At 38.4% G+C, this 10,000-nt stretch overlaps 1 protein-coding gene across 2 annotated transcripts in view; it reads right to left on the bottom strand.

Annotated features, from left to right (window-relative positions):
- twin (CCR4-NOT transcription complex subunit 6-like twin) overlaps nucleotides 1-10,000 on the bottom strand; it is a 324,109-nt gene that overhangs the window by 209,217 nt on the left and 104,892 nt on the right. The gene's annotated exons all lie outside the window — the stretch shown is intronic.

Raw genomic sequence — 10,000 nt, 5'->3', positions numbered from 1 at the left:
AATAAAACGAAAAAAGGGAAAAAAACAACGGAAAAAAAAGAAGAAGAAGGATGAGAACGAAGATACAGTTACACGAAGGTAATCTATACAGCAAAGTCTCCCTGCGAGGCACACCATAGACGAAAGCGTGGAAAATAATAAAATAGCACGTTTCATCCGTCTAACGGGAGTATTGCGCATGTAGTACGTACACTTATCAATGATACTAATCCCGTTCGGATTCGATATTAATGCCAACGCATAATCGTAGTTACACTTTGAATATTTCATAAGATTCGAATCCTTTCATGAACCACTGTTATAATGAACTAACTTTTTTTTTGATCCAACGTTTCTTTCCTTTTCTTCTAATTTTTTTCTCATTTCTTTTTTTCTTTTTCTTTTTCTTTTTCTTCCTTTAAGACAGTATTCCCGGGAGATTTTCTTTTTTTTTTTTCTTTTTTTTTTGCTCTTTCCTTCCTTTTTTTTTCTTCTCTCTCCTTTATCAAATTTTCTAACATCATTTTCTCACTTTCTTGTTCACGAGATTGAAGCGAAGTGTGATACGATGCCGCAACGTAGAAAAAACTTTAACGAAAGAGAGAGAGAGAGAGAGAGATACATAGATAAAGGACACAGAGAGAGAGAGAGAGAGAGAGAGAGAGAGACACTCTTTTCATAGTTATCGGAGAAACGTAAGATGGTACGAGATGAGACGAGATGAAACTAGACGAGACGAGACGAGACGAGACGATACGATACGAGACGAGACGAGACGAGACGAGACGAGACGAGACGAGACGAGACGAGACGAGACGAAACGAGACGAGACGAGACTAGACGAGACGAGGTGTCGACATTCGCGGCTCAAAAAGCTATAAATCTCGATGATAAGTAGAGGAACGGCGGCTTTGTCTCTCGCGGATCGACTCGTAGTAAAGCTACGATAAATCAAAGCGATGCTCTCGATATCGTTCGGCTAAAGTGCTTCGCAACGAGGCAGATTTTAGAAACGAGCTATAAGAGACGCGAGAAAGGAGAAATGAATTGCCCGTGTGCTTACGCGAAGAGGATACTTACTCGATCGATATCGATATTGATCGTTTCGATCGATTTCGATATAGATCTTTTACTTTATTGCTATTGTGAAAAAGCATATACTTTATTATCTCTCTTTCTCTCTCCCTCTCCCTCTCTCTCTCTCTCTCTCTCTCTCTCGCTCTCTCTTTTTTATCTTTCTCTCTTCTTTATATGTTTTATTCGCATGTCAGTTGAACATAAAAATCTGAGATCCGTAATAATGTCAAAACGACAACGTGATCACGGTCGGATGTTAGTTATCCGGATGTCTGCGAGCTGCTTAAGTAGACGTAATGAAACGATTAAATAATCTGTCATCCAGCGGGGTAACGTTACTCGTTTAATGCTGAGCAAGAAAAATCGAGTCGAGTCGAGTCGAGTCGAGTCAAGTCGAGTCAAGTCGAGTTGAGTCGAGTCGAGTCGAGTAGAGTAGAGCAAGGAGCTACCTCTTGAAATTCCAAGAGAGAAGTGCACAGCCTACTTGAGGTCGTTTAAAAAGCTTTTAAAGTAATTCGACGATCCTTTAATTACATTTGAAACGTTCCATCGTATTTTTCATTTTTAACAATATCGCATTTAATTTTCTTAAGAATTTCTTAATAAAATATTTTTCTCGTACGATATATGTATCAATAATCAAATGAGAAAATGTTCATAGGAATAACGAATACGAAGAAACTAAAGACTTCTTCGTTTTATAAAATCATTGGATATATGTAAACGCGTTAGATAGAAAATTGACGTATCCCACGAATTTACGCGGAACGTATTACGACGTCGCAACATGTTCTTGCGATAGACGGTTGGTTATCGCACGGCGACATAGGACATATATATATGTATATACATCTAGTAGAACATAGATTCATTGTAAAAGCTCTTGTCGGTACGATAAGCCGAGAAACAAATAACCTCGTTACGTTATCCGTCGTTTAGAAATGTAGAAAGCGAAAAATAGAAAGAGACAGAAATAACGAGGGAGAGAGAGAGAGAGAGAGAGAGAGAGAGAGAGAGAGAGAGAGAGAGAGAGAGAGAGACAGAAAGAGAGAGAGAGAATAAGAGAGGGAGAGAGGGAGAGAGGAAGCCGCAAAAATAAGGAAAAAAAGATAAAAAAAAAAAGAAATAAGAAAAAAGAGAGAAAAAAAAAGAACGAAAAAATTGGAACAAGTCAACGAAGAAAGAGTTTATGTAAATCAGCGAGGAAAGGTCAACGGAATTAGAGCCACTATTATTAACATTGGCCTCGCATGGCTTAATATTTAAATGAACGTTCCATTGGTTGGTATTCGTTTTGGTAAGGATAGCCTCGTTTCAACGGATTATTAGAAGCGCAAAGTTCGCGTGGAATAAATAATACGTCTTGTGTGTCTAGCCGATGAGATGGACCTAAAAAACTTCATCGAAAAGAAAAAAAAGGAAAAAAAGGAAGAGAGAGAGAGAGAGAGAGAGAGAGAGAGAGAGAGAGAGAGAGAGAGAGAGAGAGAGAGAGAGAGAGAGAGAGAGAGAGAGAGAGAGAGAAAGAGAGAAAATAAATCCATGTAAATTCTTTCAATACCATTGATTCTTTCCTTCGTTAACTTACGAAAAACGTTCGTTTTAATCGTAAGAATTTACCAAAGCATTTTAAGACCGTAACATAGAGATATCCTTTATCAAACGTTAAACTTTAACAAAGTATCTTACGAGAGAGAAAACATCGCGATAGGAGGGGATTCTTCGTATCGAGGTCGAGCGATAGAATGTAAACAAAAAGAGAGCCTAAAAAGAAAAAAAGAGGAAAAACAAAAAAAACGAGAAGAAAAAAAAAGAAGAGATAAATAAAACATAAGATGCAGTGGATCTCGAATCACCGAATATGGTTCATTCGTTGCTTTCGACTCGTTTCTTATCCCAAGAAGGAGATAACTTTCTTCGTTTTTTATTTCATATACATACATATATATATACATGTATATATATATATATATATATATATATATATATATATATATATATACATACGCTTGCGCGCACACACGACGCACGCACTTTTCTTTTTTCTCTTCATTTTTTTTTGTTCTTGTAATTTTACTGTATTCTTTCATTTCTTTTTTTTTTCCTTTTTGTTTTTCTTCTTTTTTTTTTTCCTTTCTTTTCTTTTCTTTTCTTTCCTACGTATCTCTCGGATTTTATCAGACCGGCAGCTGTCCGGATCTCGTTCCAGATCTTAAAGTTTTCAATTAACGAAGTACCTTACTCGCGTTCTCACGGCGACGATCGGTGATAAAACGTTGGGAACGGTTTAGATCGGATATAAGAGCGACAACGTTCGAGAGGGGTCATTAAGGCAAGTCGAGAACGAGAAAAGAGGAGGTTATCGAGGTAGACTACCAAAGGAGTTGCTGTTATCTACCTACTACCACTACTACTTGGTTGCTTGCGTGGCCTGGACCAGTCCAGACGCAGCTCAGACGGAGTTAACAAGAAAAACATCACGATAACGAGCGAGAGAAAAGACATCACGATGTTCTCAGTTTTCTAAAGACATCTTTCCCCCTTTCTCTATCTATCTTTCTCTTTTCTTTTTCTTTTATGTTTTTACAGATTCACTTGCTACGTAAATTCCATAAATTTCAGCCTGTTAACGACCAGCATCCGGCGGTAGTACGTTGCTGACCTCGGTCAGCCACAACTGTATCTTTACGATGGCAGCAAAGAGAAGGAAAAAGGAAGAAAGACAGACAGACAGATAGACAGAGAGAAAGAGAGAGAGAGAGAGAGAGAGAGAGAGAGAGGGAAAGAGAGAGAAAGAGAGAGAGAGAGAGAGAATACCGCAAATGAATTTGTTCTCAAACACCGCTGACCTTCGTCCGTAGTGCTGTTAAAAGGTTTCCGGGTACATGTACGTGTGTATATATGTATGTATACACACACACACACACACACATATATATATATATATATATGCCCGTTTAAGGAAAATTCTCCCACGAATCTTGAAAGATCCCCCATTCATCAATTTGGTCGTTTATAAACGAGTAGCGAATTTAGACCGATCGATTTGCACGTCGATCAATATTCTCCAGGTAAGAGAGTCGGAGGAAGAACTACGATTCTCTTTTTCTCTGTTTTTCTTTCTCCCACCCATCTCTTCAATCCCCCTCTTTCTCTCTCTCTCTCTCTCTCTCTCTCTCTCTTTCTCTCTCTTTCTCTCTTGAGAGTGATCGACACAAATTACGAGAGACTCCTGCTAACGGTAAAGTTCTCGCGTAGGCACGTTCAAAGTGCAAGTTCGAGTGCGTTGCGATTCCGGCTTTCGAAAAGTATGTACAGAGAACTCGAGACTGGCAGACGTTGCCAGACGCGTGGAATATTGAAAAGCAACGAGACGAAGAATGAATGATAAAGAGTTGAGTGGGAGGGTGCAATGAGGTGGAAGCCGATGAAACCAGATCTTCTTCGATTAAAGTGAAAACGGAACATCGTTATATTTAGACGTGTATATATATATATATATATGTATATACACGAGGTAGATTTCTAAAATTCATTTTCACGAGGATATCTAATGAAAGCCGACGATGCTCGTTTATGGGACGATCTTATTATGGATCGGTGAGACACGGTAAAACAACGGGTGCACGGTAAAAAAAGAAGAAAGAAAAAAAGAAAAAAAAAAAAAAAAAGAAAAAAAGAAAAGAAAAAGTCGCACGCGGAACGACTGGCTAAATTCGGCCGGATGGAAAAAGAGGCCATTTCGGTGTCTGTTCCTGCCAGATACGAGTCGTCGCTTGAAATTCGTCCACGTTTATACGACCATACGGAAAATCGAGCCTTGATGCTCTCTTTTTCTCCCTCTCTCTCTCTCTCTCTCTCTCTCTCTCTCTCTCTCTCTCTCTCTCTCTCTCTCTCTCTGTCTTTCCTTTTCATTGAAATCGTGCCAAATTTAAAATTAAAGATCGTCTCGCAACGTCGAGAGATATCACTCGCGGTTAAAAATCTTTCCGCGATAACGCCGGCAAACGTTAAGGATAATGAAGGCCATACCATAGACGACGTAACCCATAGAGAAGAGAATTAAGTCGGAGTTTCGAATTAAAACCGGAGCTACGTAGACTCTTTTAACGCGTAAAAGAGAATGATCCCGGGCGCGGATTGCAAAGATCGTAAAACTTAACTGTCACTCGATCTCCCGAGGGGTATATACTCTTCTCCGTGACCATAATAAAATCTAATAAGAAAGTTTATCTCGCGTAACAACTAGTTGGATGGATATTTGCGAGTACGAGTGCGAGTAGTTCGTGCTCGAGCGGCTTCGAGCTTTATATCTTAAAGAGAAAGAGAAAGAGAGAAAGAGAGAAAGAGAGAAAGAGAGAGAGAGAGAGAGAGAGAGAGAGAGAAAGAGAGACGTTATTTTCGATTACAAAGAGGAAGCGTTATTATATTGCTTATTTACGAGGCTCTGTATCCGGTTTACTAGTAGAGAAGACGTCTGCAACGTTTTGTTGCCGAGTAAGACTAACTGTACTTCTTGGTGGACGTCGAAGTAGACGACGAAAGGGTATCGGTACCAACAAGTCTTTTCTCTCTCTCTCTCTCTCTCTCTCTCTCTCTCTCTCTCTCTCTCTCTCTCTCTCTCTCTCTCTCTTTGGTGATGCACAAAGAAAAAGAGTAAAGGATGAAGGAAGGCAGATGGAAAGCGAGTCCTCACGGAGATCTCCTCGTGCAAATATTGCGCTGACCAATGGGGAGGCCTATATCTCTCTGACACGCGAGCTCGTCTTAACGAGATCGCATAAACGTTCGATACGAGTACATACAAGTTCGTCGAACGATATATGTCTATGTAAAAGAAGGTATGTTACCTATATGTATGCAGTTATATATGTATATATTATATATATATATATATATATATATATGTATTTACCTATATATCTATTTCTATCTCTTTCTCTCTCTTTCTCTTTCTTATTTTCAAGGATAAAGAATATGATAAAACGTCGAAAATATCGATCGATTCGATCAGTAATAAAGTTATCATAGTAACATTTAGTTTTCCTTAAAAAAAAAGGGAAGAAAATAATTCTGACGGCGATAGTAAGACGAAGAAAGGAAAGAAGGTAGAATGATGTCGAGGGAGTGAGAGAAAAAAGAGAGAGAGAGAGAGAGAGAGAGAGAGAGAGAGAGAAAGAAAGAAAGAAAGACAGAGAAAAAAAAAGAGAGAAAAAAGAAGAAAAAGAGTAGGTAGTGGTACTCTTGAAGTAGGTACTCTCGAGGGAACGCGAGATGCCAAGGAGGGCCGTAACTTTCGTTCGAAGGCCGTCTAATTTGGATTCCCGTCTCCGCGAACGAGCTGCCGTTTTTCTTACCTCTCTCTCTCTCTCTCTCTCTCTTCTTCTTTTTTTTTCTTTTTTCTCTTTTCTTTTTCTTTTTCATTTTTTTTTCAAGGTGCCGGCGGTCAGTGAAGAAGTACCTGCCGTTCCGGAGTGAAGGAGAACTTCATTCGAAGCGAGAAAAGGGAATTTTCTCTCTCTTACCCCCTACCTACTCCTCCCACTCCCCCCTCACTCTCTCCCGCAACCCCACCCGTCCTTTCTCTTTTCCCATCTTTCCTTTCTCTTTCTCTTTCTTTCGTACCAACGAGAATTTATTTTTGTCGGGGAGCTCCAAAGAAGTTCTTCCTTCCTTCCTTCCTTCCTTTCTTCTTGAAAGAAAAATTATCGTTGCACGCCAGTAACGATGTTTCTCTCTTACCACGGATATGTATTAATTACTCTTATCCGTTTTATAAAGTTCGTTCCTTTCAAATTCTCTTATTTTTGAATCAATTAGAAAAACTTTTCTCCTTTTGTTACGTTAATTAAAGAAACATTAACAATTTCTCACAATTATTGGAATTAATGATATAGTAAAAATCGGGAAAGAAATTTGCGTTTTAAATATAATAATAATAATAATAATAATAATAATAATAATCGATAAAATTAATAATAATAATAAATATAAAAAAGAAAAAAGAAAGAAAAAAAAAGAAAAAAGCAAAAATTATTCCTTGTTAGCAGTCGCAGTGAAATTCGAAGTTTTTGAGTATGCCTCTCTCTCTCTCTCTCTCTCTCCCTCGGGAAGTTTAGTAAAGCTTAAAGACGTTAGTTCGATAGGTAGAACGACGCTTAACTAACGCCTTTACTACAACGATGTAGGGCTTCTTCCTCTTCCTCCTCTTACCCTTGCCATCCTACCCTTACCATCCGACCCATGGCAGTCCGCCCTCCCCAATGGCCATGACTACGTACTACTACTTTACCGGTACACACCTATTCGAGTTATGTGCTTCGTTAGGAGGAAACTTGCGGTACTCGACTCGTTTTCAAAGTGAATGCAGTTCGAGCTTTGTTTTCACTTAACTCCTAGTAACCCACCGAAAACTTTGCTTTTCGACATACTGAAGAAGTTCTTAAAGAGAAGGTCCTTCCTTCGTGCCTGCACGAAATTCAACTCTCCCTTTAACTCAAAATTCGATACATCTCGATGTTGATACATAGCTTGGTCCTCGAGCTTTTCAATCGATAATATCTCTCTCTCTCTCTCTCTCTCTCTCTCTCTCTCTCTCTCTCTCTCTCTCTCTCTCCATTTCGATTTACCGTAAATCACTTATCGAGACGAGATTACCTGTGCACCGGTAATACGAAATCGTGCACGTAGTCGATATGCTAGACGGAAGCGAAGGAAAAGGAGAGCGAACGAGGATCGGAAACTTCTCGATTTCGTATTCCAAGCGTTCGCGATTGTGAAAGGCCGCCGAATTCAGAACCGACTTCGACGACCCAATCAAACTTCGCCGACAGGGAAAAATCCGTCGATAAACCATCGGAGTCGTCTATTCTATATCTATCTATCTACCTTTCTCGAACGATCGAAGATCATTTCTAACGATCCCAAGGAAATCAATTTTCCATCGGAAATTAACGTGAACGCGAGATCTTTCTTGTTCGGTTTTATCGAAAGTGAGAACGGGATATGTATATATATATATATATATATATATATATATATATATATATATAGAGAGAGAGAGAGAGAGAGAGAGAGAAAGAGAGAGAGAAAAGAGGGGGATGGAAAGAAAAAGTTTCAACATTTTAACAAAGTGGCGAGAAGAAGACAAAAAGAGGAAAAAGAGATTGTCCTTTAAGAAAATTTATCTTTCCTTCTCAGATCAATGAATTAAAGAAAGAAGGAAAGAACGAACGAACGAATACAATGAATATTCTGAAAAAAAAAAAGAAAAAAAAAAAGAAAAAGATTGGAAATAAGTATTAAACTGAATCCGTGACATATAGGATCGAGATGAACGCATTGGTTGCTCGATTTAACTGGTAAGCCTATGCTCGTAAATTAATTAGAGCCGGTAGTCGGCGAAGGGATAATATAACCGATCGTAACTATAAACCCCCGGCATACACAGTGGGGATAGTAGAAGTAGAGAAATCAATTACCGCGAGCACTCTATGTTCCAGTTGCCAGTTGCCGGTTGCCAGTTACCGGACTCGTTCACCTTCCGGACTGTCGGCATTGATTACTCTGGGAAACGTACGCTGCTCGTTGATTAAAACTATTCGGCCGATTCGCTAATTGATATGTTAGCAATTATATTCGATCGGAAATAGCTCCCGGATATTGTCTAACGAAAAGCTTATCGGTAACGAAACTTTTTATACAGAAAAATCGTTTCCCCGATTGATTATATTCCAGTAAAATTCGTATAGGTAAACCGAAATATAATAAATTTTCTTTCGATCGTTGTTTCGATTATGGAATAATAAATTTTATATTTTTCTTTTTCTTTTTTCTTTTTCTTTTTTTTTTTTTCTTTCTTTCTTCTTTCATTCTTTTCTTTTACACCCGTCTACCTTTTTCATCATTTAGGATTCAACGAATTGAAAAATTTCTTTTTCCTTCTCCTCTCTTTTCTTTTCTTTTTTTCTTTTTTTCCTTTTTTTTTTCGATGATTTCACGAAAATTTACGATGCCGTTGGTGAAAACTTTTAGCGGTAAGAAAGGCGTAAATCGTTTTAAGAACACGAACGGCCCACTTTCGAACCGTCACGCATAAATCATTCTTCCGACGGTAAGCGGTTCTCTTCCTCGTATTCTTGTTTCAACGGAAGGGTAAACGAAAGATCTTTCTAAAATCCGTATCGCCGATAGATAAGTACTACAGATCCACGTATTACAGATTCTTCTTATCTCTATTTTACTTAATCGTTTTCATTTCCACGAAGCGCGTCCATTTCACGCTCGCGAATCAAATGAGACGCCCGTCGCCGTTAATTGGATTGGCTTGGTGTAATTTACAATATCGTTCTTCCTCCGGATAACGCGAAACGCACGTATGTATTCGCTCAGGCGGAAGATGCCTAACGATTTTCTTGAAATAATTACCGAGGCTAAGCAACACCGGTCTTACAATTCGATTTCCTCGAGGAGATCATTGTTCGACTATACCCGATGTAATTATTCGAAACACGTATTACCATTGGCTAGCAAACTAATTCATTTATTTTCAAAACAAACATTAATTTATTGCATTGGAATTAGTAATATATGCGATAATTATTTTCTTACGTGGCACATAAAATTTATTACCGAAAATCGAAGAAAAAAGAAGAAGAAGAAAAAGGAGAAGAAAAAAAAAAAAGAAAAAGAAAAAAAAAAAGAAATTATAATATAATTCGTTCTGTAATAAGACTCGTCTCCAAACTGTAACGCTTCAAGATAGGAATTCCTTCTTCCGTTATGACGACCTTAGTCGGATATATTTCATTGATCATTTGCGAAGAAAAACTTAGAGACTGTCTTCTACTAAGCTCCTTTCCAATAGCAACGGCAACAGCAACAGCAGTAATAATAATAGTACTACTACTATTAGTAGTAGTAGTAGTAGTAGTAGTAGTAGTAGTAG

This window comes from Vespa mandarinia, chromosome 10, assembly GCF_050613455.1.
Source record: "Vespa mandarinia isolate Hongniang chromosome 10, ASM5061345v1, whole genome shotgun sequence".
NCBI classification, from domain to species: Eukaryota; Metazoa; Arthropoda; class Insecta; order Hymenoptera; family Vespidae; genus Vespa; species Vespa mandarinia.
Note: the sequence above shows the minus strand (reverse complement) of the source record. Positions and strands in the feature narration are given on the sequence as shown.